This window comes from Dermochelys coriacea, chromosome 1 (genome assembly GCF_009764565.3).
Source record: "Dermochelys coriacea isolate rDerCor1 chromosome 1, rDerCor1.pri.v4, whole genome shotgun sequence".
Classification (NCBI taxonomy): domain Eukaryota; kingdom Metazoa; phylum Chordata; order Testudines; family Dermochelyidae; genus Dermochelys; species Dermochelys coriacea.
This window is the reverse complement of record NC_050068.2, coordinates 2513635-2532300: the sequence shown is the minus strand read 5'-3', so window position 1 is coordinate 2532300 and position 18666 is coordinate 2513635. Positions and strand designations below refer to the sequence as shown.

At 48.0% G+C, this 18666-nt stretch overlaps 1 pseudogene; it reads right to left on the bottom strand.

Annotated features, from left to right (window-relative positions):
• Positions 1 to 4825: 4825 nt before the first annotated feature.
• Positions 4826 to 10905, bottom strand: LOC119843476 (annotated as a pseudogene).
• Positions 10906 to 18666: the final 7761 nt, after the last annotated feature.

Below are 18666 nucleotides of genomic sequence, written 5' to 3'. Positions count from 1 at the left end.
AAAATGAGCAGAAATTCCCCTGGGGCCAGCCCCTCCCAGGTACTTGATGGAGCTACCTTTGCTGGATCACGGCAGTTGAGGACATGGTCTTTTCCCTATAATTTTTTGACATGCCCTGCCACTTAGAACAGGGATCCACACACAGCCATGGGCCTTGCAACCCTCACGGCCTCAACGCTGAACTTTTAGGTGCTTAGGAAATCTCTGGTACGACACTGGGATCCACCAAGCCTGACCGAGGTGCCTCAGCTCACTGTGCATTCTTAGGCCCTGTCTCCCCCCTGTTCCCCCAGAGGATGCAAAACAAGTGCCCAAGAACACGATCCGCAACTGTCCCCCTGCTAGGTGGCAGCTAAGCTAGCCAATGGGAGAGGCCCATAAATGAGTGGGTCCCAGGCCTTGTCCCTCTCAGGGTGTTAAACCCCTACCTCTGCTTGGGATGCACAGCCAGGACCCCGCTCCTGGAGTCAGGTGGCTGCGGTGCCAGTGTGTCTCAGGAGAATGAGTCAGATGCCTGCCTCCTTCCACACCAACTGGGTAGAGGAAGATGTGGTGGTAGGAGGCCTACCTTGTCACTGTTAGCCCAGTGGTCACTGCTCTCATATGTGTGGGAGAGGACCAAGGTTCAATCCCCCCTCTGCCTGAGGGAGTGAAAAGATTTCACCAGGAGCCATCCCCTCTCTCAGGCGAATGCTTCAGCCACGGAGCTATGGGATAGTCTCACCTTGGGTGCCATCAACTACTCCTGCTGAAGCTGTTCCTCTGTAGCTTAAACAATTTTTTGGGGTGGTGCTGTACCGTGTCAGTCCCAGGATATTAGAGAGATGTGGTACGGGAGGTGATACCTTTTATTGGACCAGCTTCTGCTGGTGAGAGAGACCAGCTTTCGAGCCACACAGAGTTCTTCTGCAGGTCGAAAAATGAAATAGTCCTTGGGTGAGAAAGGAAGGGAGACTCAGCAGCCAGCTGGCTTGTGCAGTGTTGTATTCATTTAGCCAGAATCAATGGGCCCAAGGCATCAATGGGAGGTCACATAATTCTGTCATTGTCCAGCATTATACAGCGTTAAACAAGGCTCAGGGCTCCATATCCAGAGATCTCAGCCTGCTCAGCCCCATGGCAAACACCCCAGTCAACATCCATTTTAAACTTTTATTAAAGACACAGAAAGAAGGGAAAACAGTTCAAGCCTTTGACATGTAAAGTATTAAATAAGGCATTTGTTTCAACAGCAGCCCTTGTTCCCTTTCCCTTTAGCTGGAGAGAGAGTGACAGGCTCTTAGCTGGTATCAAAGATGGGAATAATTATCCTTTTAGGGGAAAGAGAAAACATTAGCTAAGAGGGGCAACATCATCTGGGTTCCTCCCTCTGGCTGGGTTTGGTCAGAACATCTCCTGGGACTGAGACAAAGACAAAGAAGGTCCTGGGGTCCCAAGAGATGGTGGGGGTGGCAGACATGATGGTGAAACTTGGTCCTGTGGCCAATTTCCCGTCCCCCAATCTCTTTCCTTAAGGACCTACAGAGGCAGTGATGGGCAGAACACCCCTCCCCTCATTGTTCTGCCCACCAATTAGGCCTAATTTCGGACACAATTTTGGGTCATTAATTTCCAGTACCCCACTGTACTTGTTTACCAGGCACAATCTTTACTCTGTCCTTTAGTTAGATAAGGAGACCTTTTTGTTTGTACTAATTCAATCTTTCTGTCTCCATGTCATACCTTTTCCCATCAACGTGTGTTATTACAGGTCACTGTGACACCCTGTGAACTGCCACGTATGGTTTACAGCTGAGCTCACATTTCAGGTAAGGTTGTAGGCCCAATTATTATAACAACATCCACAGGGGCTGTGGGAGACCCAGGATCTGATCCCGCAGCTTGAATGACTATTTAATTATTTATACACCGTGGAACAACTTCACTGGGAGATAGACTGAGCAAGCCCATAGCAGCCTATCCCAGAGCCCAGTGGTTGGGGTGCACCTCCTGAGAGGTGGGAGACCCCAATGCAAATCCTCGCTCCCTCTCAGCCAGAAGGGGAAACTGAACCTGGGTCTTCTGCATCTCAAGTGGGTGCCCTAACCACTCGGCTAAAAGTTATAAGCTGGGCACTGGCAGCATCTCTGTCCAGATTTTGAATGGGACCCAGCCCAGTAGTGGCATCTGAGCAAACATACTGGATTGGGCCCTGCGGGTGAGCAAGGCAGAGGAGCACCTATCTTCCCCTGGTTCGTGGAGTGCACTGGGGTGTAGGCGGGAGAGGTAGCTGCCCAGCTGCCTGGAGGCGGGCAGCAATCTCTGTGTCCAGAGACAGAAACAGAGGCTCATAGGGAACATTCACAGCATAAATGTCAGCATGGAGGGAGTTTGGGAGCCTACAGAGTTGGGTGGCAGCTGAGCAGGTGTTTGTGGATCCCAGTGGGGCCTAAAACTGTGACTAAGGTGCCTAAATCTGGGATTTAGGTGTGGGAGTACCTGTATGGATCTGGGCCCATACCTCATTGTCTTGTATGTGGTATGGCTCTGGGCGCACACGTGGTATGAACAGAGTAAGAAGGATCGTCTTGTCTTTCTTTCTTTCTTTCTTTCTTTCTTTCTTTCTTTCTTTCTTTCTTTCTTTCTTTCTTTCTTTCTTTCGCTTTGTCCGTCTGTGCTGCAGCATTTGTTTGTTTCAATTCCTTCCTCACTCTCATTTGGGACTCAAAGGAGCATCAGCCATTCCTGACACCTGGGAATGACTGAGGTTGCCTTAACCACTAGCTGGCTAGAAAACACAGGGGGTAACTGCCCTGGGTTACCCCTCAACATGCCCCACCTGGCTTCTGAAGAAAGCAGAGTTGGGCCTGATGGGACCAGAGGGGGAGTAGATAAAAAGAGCCCTCCTGGTTTGGAGGTAGGAAGGGGGGGTTAAAAGACTGGCAGGTGCTGGCTGCCTGATCCCAAATGCTGGGGCAGTTAAGCTACATTTGCTGGGGCTAATGCCATGGAGGAGGCAGGCTGCATAAACCCAGCTGGGGAGCCTGACCGGTGACTTAAGGGTGTTTTTGTTTTGGTGCATGTCCTCTGCCAGCTCAGGGGTGGGCAGATAAAATGGCTCTTCCATCTTCGAGAGGGAGAGGGAAAGTGCCTGGTATTATTTTCCTTTTCTTTCTGGAAGCCAGAGCCAACACATGGGGTGTCCCCGTGATGCTCTCACTGATGGGAAGTGACTCTTGTACTGCGGTCTCCTGCTTCCAGGGGAGCTGGTGGGATCTGACCCCGCCGCAGTGCACGCCCTGACATGCGTTCCAGCTGAAATACGCTGGTCCTGGGTCTCCCCAGTGCGAGGCTGACGTGACCCCATGGATACTGGCATAAAACTGGGGTAAGGGAGAGAGGAGAATCAGGCCTGTACATTTACAAAGCCTATGGATCTGATTGTCTGCAAAGAGTCATTTCACTAACTGGTTTAAAAAAAATTCAACAAATGTTTAATAATTAAAAAAAACAATAAGTTGGGCCAGGATGCCATGGACAAGAACTCACATTTATGGTCAGAGTGAGACCCACAGATGAGCTGGGAGTTTCAAATGCCTTAAAAGTGTCTGTTCTGCTTTGTTCATGCAAACTGAACGAGCCAGCTGCCCCCTCTCCTGGCTAAAGTGCAGGGCGGTTGGCTTGCCTTGCCTTTCCCGCCACCCCTACTGGGAGTGACAATCTCTGCAGCCCACGCAGGGTTCCTGGGCTCTGCTATCGCTCTGTGAGCCACGCGGAGCTGGGAGGGGGTGGGGTGGAAGAGACAGGGGCTCCTGGGGGCATTATGCCTGCCCAAAGGAGGAGGAGAGTATGTGGATGCAGCAATTGCTACACCTGTTCTGAAACTGCGGGCTGGGGTGGAGTAGCAGGACAATAGCACCTTGCCCTACTCCACATAATCCCACGAGTGCCTGGAAACTGAAGTCAGTAGCTGAGGGAAATAGCACTTATTATTTTAAGGCACAGCTCTGGTTTTTAATCAGTCACATGAAGCATAAAAATCAAGGGGATTTATAAGGATGTATACTTGCTACCATACAGAGGAAGTTCTCTTAGATCGATCCATCGATCTGTCTGTCTGTCTGTCTGTCTTAAGATAGATCATACGATATATTGGAATTGGAAAAGGTTCAGAAAAGGGCAACACAAATGAAGAGGGGGATGGAACAGCTTCCGTATGAGACGAGATTAATCAGACTGGGACTTTTCAGCTTGGGAAAGAGACGACTAAGGGGGGATAGGACAGAGGTCTGTGAAATCATGACTGGTGTGGAGACAGTGAATAAGGAAGTGCTATTTAGTCCTTCCCGTAACATTGGAACTAGGGGTCAGCAGGTTTAAAACACACAAAAGGAAGTATTTCTTCACACCATGCACAGTGAACCTGTGGCACTCTTTGCCGGAGGATGTTGTGAAGCCCAAGATCATAACAGGGTTCAAAAAGAACTAGGTAAATTCATGGATGATAGGTCCAACGATGGCTATTAGCCAGGCTGGGCAGGGATGGTGTCCCTAGCCTGTGTTTGACAAAAGCTGGGAATGGGCGACAGGGGATGGATCACTTGATAAATTGCCCTGTTCTGTTCACTCCCTCTGGGGCACCTGGCACTGGCCACTATTGGAAGACAGGATACTGGGCTAGATGGACCTTTGTTCTGACCCAGTAGTGCCATTTTTATCTATCTATCTATCTATCTATCTATCTATCTATCTATCTATCTATCTATCTATCTATCTAATCACCCAGTCTATGAAGAATTAGGACACACATCCTGGAATAACACATAAGCCACTGGCCACATCCAGGTCAGGCCTTTTTCTGACACAAGATCCTTTGGATCCCTTCACAAATCTGTTTGGTTTTCATGCTATAGATGACGAGGTTGAGCATCAGGGCCACGAAAAGGTAGACGTTTGCCATGAGAACATGAATAACAGGGATGGCATTTTCCCCAAATCTGCAAATGATTGACAAGTCAACCATGGGGATGTAGAAGATCAGATCAGAAGATGTGGGAGATGCAGGTGTTCAGGACCTTGACGTGCTCTTGATTGGACATGATGCTTAAGACCATCTGAATGATCATAACATAAGACAGGACAATCAGCAGCGGGTCTAGAACCACAATGAGCAGGATTAAAGTTAAGCCATAGATACTGTTGAACGTGGTATCTGAGCACGCCAGCCGTATTATATCCTGATGCAAGCAATAGGAATAGGAGAGCACACAAGACCTGCAGAATGGCAGAAGTGTAAGAAAACAGATTAATAGGATCAGCACCAACGTACATCTACAGACAATTGCCAGCCCTATTTTAGCAATCCTGGGGCTGGTCAGGATGGAGGTGTATCTCAGAGGGTTGCAAATGGCCACATAGCGGTCGAAGGCCATGGCTAGAAGCACCGAGGACTCCATGAAGGAAAATGAGTGGATGCAGATCACCTGGAGGAGACAGGCGCTGAAGCTGATTTCTCGTTAGTTGAACCAAAGTACACACAGCTCCATCGGCAGCGTGGACAGAGTCAGACCCAGGTCCATGGAGGCCGAAACAGAACATGGACTAGTGGAGCCATCTCTCCGCTTTCATAACAAAGAAGATGGTGCAGTTTCCCAAAATCGCAATAGTGTACATGAGAGAGAAAGGGGCAGCAAAGCAGTGGTGTGCATGCTCCAGTCCCGGCATGCCTGTGAGGAGGAACCCTGAGGTGCTGCTGAGGTTGGTACCATCTGCTGCGGATGTGCCATCCTACAGACTATGCCCCATTAGGGTTCAGATCTTCCTTTCCTGACATAGCAGTGGAGAAATATACAACCAAAGCTCTGATTAGATTCCGCAGCGCAGGACACAGTGTACGGACGCAGGATACAGAGTCAGGTTCTTTTCCCCTTCCTGGGGATAACAGATAGTTTTGCAATCAAGGCATTGGCCTGGAATGCAAAAGGTCTGGGTTTGGTTCCCATCTCTTCCAGAGGTTTCCTGTATGAACTTGAGCAAGTCACTTAATCTGTCTGTGCCTCTGTTTCCCACGTGAAAGTGGGGCTAATAATCCTGATTTACTTCACAGAGGTGTGCAAGCAAACATCCATTAGTAGTTGGGAGTTAATCAGATTCTATGGTGATGAGACCATATAAATTCCTAGATAGACTGTGTGAAATTAAAATGTCTGGTGTGAACATGTACCAAACTTCTGTTTCTTCTATGAGCCTCTAAGCTCTGTTTCTCCATGGAGAGATACAGATTTTATCTGTCTTAACTGTTATTAAAAAATCAATGTTTACCAACTATTACCATACAAGGAATTCATCATTGCATCTGGACCAGCACTCAAGGCATGCTGGATCTCTCCAGAATGCCATTCCAACACTTTTGGGGAGAGACAGACCAACCGCTTGCAGTATTTCCAGGACTTATGTTCTGGAGCTTCTCGCAGTCTGCACTCACCCTTTGGTCTGGATGTATAAGAATGGCAAAGTGGCATTGTTTAACCCCGGGGCATGTGACTGCATTGGCTCACTTGGAATCAATCAATTTACTCCTGCACCACTTCTGAAAAAACTCCAGCCCGGCTGTGCCCCAATTCAGGCTTGGCCAGTTTGATGTCCAGGGCGTGCTGAGCAACTCCCACTGACTTCTCAATTTCAGCAGCTCTGAAGATCAGGCTACTTATTTCAGTGCCAAAATATGGATTGCAGTGTCTGACTTTTGGTACCCAGGCTGGAAAATCCTCTGAGAGCCTCAAGTCCCCCACCTGTCAATGCCCTTCTCTGCCTCTGGGAGGTCACTGGTTCTGATCTGGGTGAATATGTGTGAAACTGAGACAGAGGCTGGGTTAATTTTCAGATGTTCACTAAAAAACACAGACACTAATGCACTGCAACAGCCCAATGGTCTAGCTCGTCCCTGATCCTTTGCCAGCCAGTGACCAGTGCTGATTATTCAAGTGCTTGGATCACTGGAAGGGGGATGGAGGAGATAGTACTCGTCTCTCTCCTCGTGCTCACTTCTTTTTCCTGGCAGCGTGAGCAGTGCATCCCAGCCCAGGTAAAGCGTGGAACTGCGCAGTGCTGTACCACAGGAGAGGAGCAGGATTTCTTCCTGGCCCCCACCACTAACCAGCATATGCCCAGAAGCATGAAGACCGACAGCCCTTAGTCATAATAATTTCATCCTCGCTTGGTTGTGCTTGGCAGCACGACCTGTTAGAATCAGAATGAACCTAGGAATTGTCAGACTGGGTCAGACCCCTGTGACATCAGTCTCCTGTCTCTGACAGTGGCCAACAGCTGATACTCCAAAGGCAAGTGCAAGAACCCCCCGGAAGATGTGGGATAAGCTACCTTCCCTCCCCTGCCCACGAAGGTCTCAATCTAATCCCTAATAGTAAGACACTGATTGAAGACCAGAACCACGAGGTTTTATATCCCTTACAAAAATTATTATGATTCTAGATAGTGTTGTTTTGTTATCCATATAAATATATATTCCCTCTTTCATGGATCTTAACATTCATTGTTAATTTGATAGATAGATAGATAGATAGATAGATAGATAGATAGATAGATAGATAGATAGATAGATTCTAAACCCAAACCAGCTCCTCATTACAAACTTCAAACAATGCCATTTTATAATGAATATATTGAAGGTGATCTGGAACTGAACTGAAATGTGTTGCTAGAAGCTTTTCTAAATTGTCCCGAAGTGCCAAAGAGAAGAATCAAAGAGCTAAAACACCTCATACCTGCCTGTGCATCCCTACATGCAGGGCAGACAGTCACTGTTTATAATGCCTGCTCAAATTCCCAGCCCTAGTCACTGAGTCACATGGGAATCTCAGCTGGGGTGATGTTGCAAAGGGCAAACCAGCTGTAAGGTCCAGGGAATTACAGTGCTTATGAGCATTTATTTTAAGAGCTGAGAGAAACAGCACTTCCTGGCACAGCCTTACACAGCCGGTCTTGCAACTCTGGGTAGAGCAGCTGGTCAGAAAGTCAATTACAATTCCAGGGTTTATTACTATTTATTTTAATTGTTAAAAAATGTTAAAAAATCAAAATTTCAACAAGTGTGATTAGTGGTCAAAAAATCTGAACAAAATGGACCAACATTTTCATCTCCAATTTCCAGAGGGGTTTGGATGATGAAAAACCTGAAAGTCAATGAAAACTTTCTTCAAAAACTCAACATTTGGAAAATTGTCATTCAATTCTAATTCTGATAAGCCTGTCCAACAATTCCTCGCCATCCCACCTCTATCAAAGTTTGCTAGATCTGTCTACCACGGCCCCCCTACTGCTATGCACTGGTCCGGCCTCAGGATTTGGGGAGTGTCAGCAATTCGGGGAGGAGTCATCCATCACTGGCAATTTTAAAATCAAGACTGGATGTTTTTCAAAAATATCTGCTCTAGATCAAACAGGAATTCTTCGGGGGGTGTCATAAATATAAAGGAAAGGGTAATCACCTGTCTGTATACAGTGCTATAAAATCCCTCCTGGCCAGAGGCAAAATCCTTTCACCTGTAAAGGGTTCAGAAGCTAAGGTAACCTCTCTCGCACCTGATCCAAAATGGCCAATGAGGGGACAAGATACTTTCAAATCTGGAGTGTGGGGGGAGTAAAGGGTTTGGTCTGTCGGTGTGATGCTTTTGCAGGGAACAGATCAGGAATGCAGCCTTACAGCTCCTGTAAAGTTAGTAAGTAACCTAGCTAGAAAATGAGTTAGATTTTCTTTTGTTTAATGGCTGGTAAAATAAGCTGTGCTGGAGGGAAAGTGTATTCCTGTTTTTGTGTCTTTTTGTAACTTAAGGTTTTGCCTAGAGGGATTCTCTGTGTTTTGAATCTGATTACCCTGTAAGGAATTTACCATCCTGATTTTACAGAGGTGATTCTTTTACCTTTTCTTTAATTAAAATCCTTCTTTTAAGAACCTGATTGATTTTTCATTGTTCTTAAGATCCAAGGGTTTGGGTCTGTGTTCACCTGTACCAATTGGTGATGATTATTATCAAGTCTTCCCCAGGAAAGGGGGTGTAGGGCTTGGGGGGATATTTTGGGGGAAGAAGTCTCCAAATGGGCTCTTTCCCTGTTCTTTGTTTAAATGCTTAGTGGTGGCACCATACTGTTCAAGGAAAGGCAAAGTTTGTACCTTGGGCAAGTTTTTAACCTAAGCTGGTAAGAATAAGCTTAGGGGGTCTTTCATGCAGGTCCCCACATCTGTACCTTAGAGTTCAGAGTGGGGAAGGAACCTTGACAGGGGGTGTTCGCTGGCCTGTGTTATGCAGGAAGCATGAGGTAGATAAGTAACAGTGGTACCTTCTGGCCTTACAATCTAGTATCCCAAACTTAAAGGGCTTGTATGGAAAAGAGGTGTATCTAAGTTTCATACAATCATAGAACCTTAGGGTTAGACGGGACCACTAGGGTCATCTAGTCTAACCCCCTGCCAAGATGCAAGATTGGTTGGGTCTAAACAATCCCAGACATATGGCTCCAGCCTCCTTTAGAAAACCTCCAGTGAAGGAGCTTGCATATGAAGTGTCCCTCAGACTCGCACTTCCCAGTGTCTTCTTCTGAGGCTGTGCATGCTTGAGAACATTTAAAAGAGTTCTGCAGTGGACAAAGGTCTAATCAGCTGTGAGTCAGGAAGCTGCTAGGGTGTATGAGGGGGTGTACATCATTATAGCACATACTCTCATCCTACTTCTCATCGCCGGTGAGATAGAGCGCACTGAGGAAAGCGTCTCACATGGCATGGAGCTATTCTCCGTCCACAGGCCACTAAACAGCCCACCTGCCCTGCCAGAATTCAGCACGTTTGCTCCCCACAAAGTTCTGGACACCCTAACGGAGTCCCAGCCGAACTCCTGGAAATTTGGCCCTTGCCACTCCTGACAGATGGCACCACTTCTGACTGAGACAGCCAGTGCCTCATTCAGAGGAGAACCTTCCCTTCCTCATTCAAACACACCATCGCTCAGTCAACGCTGACGAGACCCACCCTGCAGACATCAGTTCTAGCCACCTCCCACCCTGTCTCAAACCTCCCTTTCCCGAGCAAGGCCACAGAGAAGCTAGCCAAAGGCCAACACCTACAGTCTCATCTGACTGAAGCTACTGTCCTAGACCTGTTTCAACCTGGATTCAGGCCAGGACACAGAATGATGATCTCTTCCCGCCAGCGGATAGAGGGCACACATCCATTCTCAACATCCTGGGCCTGTCCGTGGGACACTGCTGACCCACCTGAAAGAGGTGGCAGGCGGCCAGAGGAATGCACTAAAATGGTTTGAGTCTTTCCTGGAGGGATGCATCCAAACAGCAGTGATGGGAAACTGCACCTCCCCCACTAACCCCGCACTTGTGGAGTCCCACAAGGATCAGTTCCCTCTTTGGTCCTAGTCAACATCTCCATGTCTCCACTGAGTGAACTGGTCAGGGAACATGGACTCAAGCGCCTGCCATGTACAGGTGACACCCAGCTCGACCTGTCCTGCATATGACTCAGGTGGCCCAGTGCTTAAAAATGAGGCAGTTCAGTCTCAGCTCAGGAGTGCTACGGGAGTCTTTGCTTACAGCACGCTGTCATGTAACAACATCTGCAAGTAGCACTTTCTCCCATCTGCAGTTGTCGAGGGCACTCCATTCCGACCTAGCAGACAAGGACATGGCCTCGGATGTGCTCACCTTGTCCCTTCTCATCTGTTTTACAGCCATGTGATATACCTGGTCATGAAGCCATAAGCACTCAGGAAACTCCAGCAGGTACAGAACCCTGCAGCACGGGATACTGCGCTTGCATCGGACCTGCTCCTGGCACTGGCTCCCCAGAGAATATTGAGTCAAGGTCAGGTCTTGGCCCTTATCCTGGCTTTGGCCCAGCATACGTAAAAGCCCAGCTAAAGCTCCACGGTGAAAATTGTGGTCAACAGTTCCACTCCTCTGGCACAATGTCTCTTTCTGCCATAAGCGTACAACTCATCCATGCTGGAGACCGAGCTTTCTCAGGGGACAGTGCCAGGCTGTGGAACAATTTCCCCAAGGAACTAAGGACCATCCCAAACCTCCCCAACTTCCTCTCCAAGCTGGAGGTGCACTTCTCTGACTGGCCTTCTGTAACAGAAACAGCATGGGCATTTGAAAACCAAACCCAAACCGTTCTCCCCCGTGGGAGAAAATGAGAAAAAGGACAAACTGCATACACCAGACAGTGGGTTAACATGCACTTGGGATGTGCTTAGTTACTGTGGTGATGAGGGTGGGAACCTGCAGAGAAGTGATTAGAATATATTTGTATGAGACTCCACAACTTGCAGCTTGGGCATCCACAAACAGAGGCACCCAAAATGCATGGACACTTTTGCTCTAAGTAGCTTTTAGCAGAGGACAGCTCAGGTGTCCTGTGCTGGAGTAATCAGCATGAAGCCGGGGCCAGTGTGAGGGCTGGCCCCACGGATTTCCCAGTATTTGGAACTCAGAATGTCACGACAAACAGCAGTTTCAGAAAGCTTCCTGCTGCTGCTTGGCTTGGCCAGGGCTGAGTGTTTCATACCCTGCTAGAAGCCTTGCTGGGGAGCTGAGGGTTCCCTTGAATTTGATGTCTGTTGATCCTGTCTATAGCCATATGGATATACTGGCTGTCAGTCACTCCATATGGGACAGCTGGGGAGGGGATTTCCTGCTTTAATGCATGTCCCTGGTGCAGGGACAGGGAAGTGAGTGGGGGTGACAAGCAGTGCTCAAAGTGACCCTTCCAATGCCCGTCAGTGCCTTTCCTTTTGTCAGCCAGAGAGGACGGTAGGGCATGGTAGGAAGAGCGTGCTAACCCGATGGACCACCAGGGGCTAAGCCGATTGTCCCTGCAGCACCCTACGCCCAGGGTGACTCAAAAGAGCTATTAAAGAAACTTTAAAAATGAGCTCCCATAAAACATTATGTAGGGAAAATGAGAGGAAGAGAATTCCCAAAACTATGTGTAGTTTGAAACTTTATCCAATTCCATCAAATGAGATCAGTGTGGGGTATCGAAAATTACAAGCTATCACTTTAAGTTGTAAGGGATTTCCTGGTCCTGCTTGCAGGTGAGGGGGCTCTGAGAGAAGCATATGATCATCTGGATGCTCAGAGATCAGTCTGTGAATGAGCCAATCCGGGACCAAGACGGGGTTAGTTGTGCCTGTCTGCCTTAGGGAGCAGCCTGCTTTGTCTCTCTCTGTATTTGATTGTTGTGTGCTAGATTTCTGGATTCCAAGAATGAAGCAATGTAAAGTTGCAATCTTCAGGAAGGGTATTTATGTTTGGTTTCTAACTCTCTGTGTCTGTGCCATGAACATAACAGTCAGCTTTTTACAATATAGGGAATACAACACCCCTGAAGTAGGCATGTTCCAATCAGGTGCTGTGGAAGCAGACCAGACACCTGCATAGCATCTTCTCCTTCTCAGCAGCTCCTGCAAGCAGGTTCCATGCACCATCACGTGGAGACTATCTGTTCCCAAGTTCACTTTGGGAAGGGAAGCCTGCAAGAAAGGTTGCTCTGACTTGTTGCACGTGTATTGGAGCTGGAGGGTGTGGTATCTGGAGGACTGTATTGGAAGTTCAAGCGATCACTTTTAGAGCAGGGCAGGTTCCTGGTCCTGCTTCCAACTGGAATCAGTCTGGAAAGAGACAGTTTAAAGCAAGGGCAGGTTTGTTGTGCCTTGGTGAGCAGCCTTCTTTGTCTCTCTCTGTTTTAGGTTCTTGTGTGTTATTGTTTGGAATTCCAAGACATAAAGTAGCCTTATGTTGCAACCTTCCAGCAAGAGAGTTTATAACAGAACCTAACAGATGCCAGATCAAGAGGGAGGGAGACTCAATGGGCAGGACAGACAGCAAACACAGAAAAGCTGAGACCATCCTGACTAGTTGAAGACAGGCTGGAGACTGAAGTTAAACCTCCCTTTGCTGAGGCTCCAGAGAAGGGTCGTGAGAAATTGCCTCGATACCCAGAAGGTATTTTTCAGGGTACAGACAGTGCTTCTGTTTTACAGTTCTGCTGGCGTTTGCTAGTGCACAAGGCACAGGGCTGGAGCCATGCTCCCAATCTGACTTCAAACCTCCAGGCATGGAGCATCGCAGGCACCTTCCTCCACTGCCTCCCCAGCATTCTGCAGCCAGACTGTGGCCAGCTCCTGCACAGGTGAGGAAAGGACCCTCCATTCTCTCTTCCTGCTATTGCACTCATAACCAAATCTAAGGGCCAGATCCTTAGTCAGTGTAAATTGAAGTACCTCCATTGAAGTCACCCAGCTCCTGGGTTAGCCATGAGTCTCTGGCTAGGCATATGAGCCGATGGGACTCAGAAATTTCCCAGCAAGGTGGTAAGTGGAGACAAGTGAATAGGGACATCCTGAAAAACTATTGGCATTGTAGGTTTCCCTGGCAGGAAAGAGCCACCTTAACCAAGCCCCATCCAAGAGGAACACTGTTCAAAATGAGACCTCACCTTACAATGGGCAAAACCCTGCATTTGCACATGCAAATCCATGTAGATAATTATGTGCACAAATGGGCTGGTGACAGCAAAAGTCCCTGCTCTGCTTGAACAAATCTGGGGCTTTTACCCAGGCAACAAATGGATGTACTTTCAATGTGATGCTTCCCTCGTGCAGGCCTTTGAGAATTTCACCGGGTATCAAACTTCAGCAGAATGCATCTTTGATGTGAAAACAGCTGAATTTACAAAAGCGCAATCCCCCTTCCTTCAAAGGCAGATGTGTTTTCTCCTGGAAACAGCCCTGGTTGACTTGAAAAATGAATGGGTTCTATTTACTACAGCACACTAGAGGCAGGGGCATTGTTCATGAGAAGGTGTGCGTATTGTCATTCAGAGTGAAATGTGAAAACAAAACTGTGAATTGCCTATGGCTTGGCGTGTTGTTATGAATATTCCCAAGTCTCTCTAGCCTCATGACTTGAGCATAGAAATGCTCCATGAGGCTGCGATTCCTGGAGGAAAAGAATTCCCTGTAGAGGGTGTGACAAAGTTCCTGCTCTGCCTTGGTGGTTCTTGCACTTGTTGGCGGATTTGCTCGCCTTGGAGCTCCACAGCAGCCGTCAGCTTGGCCGTTTTTTCTGAATTCACAGTCCAGGTTGACTCCTCCTGTGTCTGACCAGGAGTTGGGAGGATTTGGGGGGAACCCGGGCCTGCCCTCTACTCCGGGTTCCAGCCCAGGGCCCTGTGGAGTGCAGCTGTCTAGAGAGCCTCCTGGAACAGCTGTGCGACAGCTACAACTCCCTGGGCTACTTCCCCATGGCCTCCTCCCAACACCTTCTTTATCCTCACCATAGGACCTTCCTCCTGGTTTCTGATAATGCTTGTACACCTCAGTCCTCCAACAGTCGGCGTTCTCACTCTCAGCTCTTAGCACCTCTTGCTCCCAGATCCTCACACGCGCACCACAAACTGAAGTGAGCTCCTTTCTAAAACCCAGGTGCCCTGATTAGCCTGCCTTAATTGATTCTAGCAGCTTCTTGATTGGCTGCAGGTGTTCTAATCAGCCTGTCTTAATTGTCTCCAGAAGGTTGCTGATTGTTCTGGAACCTTCCCTGTTACCTTATCCAGGGAAAAGGGACCTACTTAGCCTGGGGCTAATATAGCTGCCTTCTATTACTCTCCTATAGCCATCTAGCCCAACCCTGTCACAAAGGATATATATGGGTGTTACTCTATAATAGCCCTAGTACTGCAGCTGAGGATGTTATGGAGACTGTATTTAGGGGGTGCTCTCTTGCACAGCAAAGATAACTCTGTTCCGATGTTTCTGGAGAGTGCGCAGACTGGAACTGGCAGTAGCTCTATATATTATCCTATATTAAAACCTGGATGGTCCCTCCACCTAGGGACTATGAAGGCCTAGTACGAATCTCTTTAATGCCTGTGCAATTTTATCAATTCAACATCAGCAGGAATTTTAAGGGGTTCATTCCCTGCTGGAGAGGCCTGTGTTATGTCCATTAAGATGAGGGGCTCACTGCCAGGAGAATAAACATGTATGTGGTTACCACTGAGAATGGTCAGACTTTTTCCCGGGCGTCTAGTACATGAGGCTGTGGAGCTCAGCACAAAGCAGACTTCATCATGCTCCTGCTCCAGGAGGCCAATATTTCCAGTCTCTGATACTCAGAGGAGTGGTGCTTCTCTAAAGGCCCGTAACAATTTTACAGAGTTTGTTTGTAGACAAATAATCATAGAATCATAGAAGAATCACAGAATCATATAATATCAGGGTTGGAAGAGACCTCAGGAGATCATCTAGTCCAACCCCCTGCTCAAAGCAGGACCAACCCCAACTAAATCATCCCAGCCAGGGCTTTGTCAAGCCGGGTCTTAAAAACCTCTAAGGATGGAGATTCCATCACCTCCCTAGATAACCCATTCCAGTGCTTCACCACCCTCCTAGTGAAATAGTGTTTCCTAATATCCAACCTAGACCTCCCCCACTGCAACTTGAAACCATTGCTCCTTGTTCTGTCATCTGCCACCACTGAGAACAGTCGAGCTCCATCCTCTTTGGAACCCCCCTTCAGGTACTTGAAGTCTGCTATCAAATCCCTCCCTCACTCTTCTCTTCTGCATATTAAATAAGTCCAGTTCCCTCAGCCTCTCCTTGTAAGTCATGTGCCCCAACCCCCTGATCATTTCTGGTGCCCTCCTCTGGACTCTCTCCAATTTCTTCACATCCCTTCTATAGTGGGAGGATCAAAACTGGATGCAATACTCCAGATGTGGCCTCACCAGAGCCGAATAGAGGGGAATAATCACTTCCCTCAGTCTGCTGGCAATGCTCCTACTAATGCAGCCCAATATGCCGTTGGCTTTCTTGTCAACAAGGGCACACTGCTGACTCTTATCCAGCTTCTCGTCCACTGTAATCCCCAGGTCCTTTTCTGCAGAATGGCTGCTTAGCCAGTCGGTCCCCAGCCTGTAGCGGTGCACGGGATTCTTCCCTGCTACATGCAAGACTCTGCACTTGTCCGTGTTGAACCTCATCAGATTTCTTTTGGCCCAATCCTCCAATTTGTCTAGGTCACTCTGGATGCTATCCTTACCCTCCCACTTATCTACCTCTCCCCCGAGCTTAGTGTCATCTGCGAACTTGCTGAGTGTGCCATCCATCCCGTCATCCCACAACTTCGAAATGTGTTGCAAACCCCAGTAAATTAAGTTTCATGGCAACTCTCAATTTTACAGATGGGGAAACCAAGGCAGAGAGTGACAAAGCTAATTGCCCAAGGTCACTTTGGGAACCTATGTAGCAGCAGGAATAGAAACCAGAATTCTTGACTCCTAGTCCTCCAGTCTTCCCCCATGAGGGTCTCACTGTTTGTTATTGGCAATACTTTGGACAACCACCGGGCATTCGTTAAAACAGGCACTTTTCAGATATCTTACCACTGAGAAAGTTAAGGGGTGGCTTAATCGTAGTCTATAAGTGCCTACATGGGCAACAAGTCTTTCATAATGGGCTCTTCAGACTAGCAGATCAAGGTCTAACATAATCCAAGAGCTGGAAGTTGAAGCTACACAAATTCAGACTGGAAAAAGTATGATTTTTTTAATGGTGAGGGGAACCTTCTTAGCATATTAACCATGAGGAATTAACCACAGGAACAATTTACCAAGGGTCGTGGTGGATTCTCCATCACTGACAATGTTTAAATAAAGATGCAGAAGTGATGCTAGCCCACTGGGTCCCTAAGCAAGAATATTTTGGGGGCCCCCACTACACACAATAAAAAGTGAATAGGGGGCCCCTTGAGGTGCTCAGGGCCCTCAAGCAATTGCTTAGTCTGCTTAATCTAGGAGTCTCATTGTGACACTTTTCAGGGTGAACCGAGGTGTCTGAGGTGAACGGTTAGCACAGACTTACAGGGAATGGGTCCTTAGAATCATAGAATCATAGGACGGGAAGGGACCTCGAGAGGTCGTCTAGTCCCGTCCCCTGCACTCATGGCAGAACTAAGCATTATCTAGACCATCCCTGACAGGTGTTTGTCCAGCCTGCTTGTAAATATCTCCAATGATGGAGATACCACAACCTTCCTGGGCAATTTATTCCAGTGCTTAACCACCCTGACAGTTAGGAAGTTTCTCCTTATGTCCAACCTAAACTGCCCTTGCTGCAGTTTAAGCCCATTGCTTCTCGTCCTATCCTCACAGGTTAAGAAGAACAATTTTTCTCCCTCCTCCTTGTAACAACCTTTTATGTACTTGCAAAAAGAACAGGACTTGTGGCACCTTAGAGACTAACACATTTATTTGAGCATAAGCTTTCGTGAGCTGTAGCTCACTTCATCGGATGCATTCAGTGGAAAATACAGTGGGGAGATTTATATACACAGAGAACATGAAACAATGGGTGTTACCATACACATTGTAAGGAGAGTGATCAGGTCAGGTGAATTATTACCAGCAGGAGAGCGGGGGAACCCTTTTGTAGTGATAATCAAGGTGGGCCATTTCCAGCAGTTGACAAGAACGTCTGAGGAACAGTGGGGGGAGGGGGGGGGAGAAATAACATGGGGAAATAGTTTTACTTTGTGTAATGACTCATCCACTCCCAGTCTCTATTCAAGCCGAAGTCAATTGTATCCAGTTTGCAAATTAATTCCAATTCAGCAGTCTCTCATTGGAGTCTGGTTTTGAAGTTCTTTTGTTGAAGAATTGCCACTTTTAGATCTGTGAAACCTGTTTTTATGTACTTGAAAACTGTTATCATGTCCCCTTTCAGTCGTCCCTCCCCCCTTCAGACCCTTCAGACCATTTCTCCAGTTTGTCCAGATCATTTTGAATTATACGCCTCTCCTCCAAAGGGAGGGGTTCTGTCCTTCCGCCAAGCCCGTGAGACCAGCAGGGTGACAGGAGCAATGTCTAGCTGTCAGAGAACAAGGAGTCAGGAAATCTTCTTTCTTTCCTTGGCTCTGCCACATATTTCCTTTGTGGCCTTGGGGAAGTTACTTAATCGCTCTGGGCCCAGTTTCTCCAGCTGTACGTTAGGAATATACTGTTTCTCTACCTTGCAGGCAGGGGATGGGTGTGGTCTAAGATCCTCTGACTGATTGTTACTGTAAAATTGAATTAAAAACTGGAGAAAAAATGCACATAGCCTGAGAGTCTCAGATTCGGCTGCCCTTGTGGGGGACTTGCCCAGCTGGCCTGTGACATCCTTTCACTTGCCAAGATGGCCACTGGCCCCCTGACCGCTGCTGGCTTTGGCCCAGAGCTGGGAGCCTCAGGCATTGACCATTGCCCAGAATGGGAAGTCTCTGTTTCTTTGGGATCCTTCTCCTTTCCTGAGGGAGAGGCCATTGTGGTGCTCCGTGGCAGGACCCTTTTGTCACCCTCCCCAGCGCCCAAGAGGCCTGTTGCCAGCACTAAACCACCCCTGGTTTTTTGGACACAGGACAGAGATGTCCCTGGAAATTCACGAGGCAACAGCTAGGCCCACTCGCCCCTCGTCCCTCCCTGTCCCCACTCAGCCCCCATCGAGAGGAGGGAGCCAGTTTGCCTTTACCCTGGCCTTGCCCAAAGGCAGAGGAATCGAAGGGGAGCAAGGCAAAAGGGGGTGACAGAGGCTCTCGGGATGGCGTGCTTGGTGTGGGACA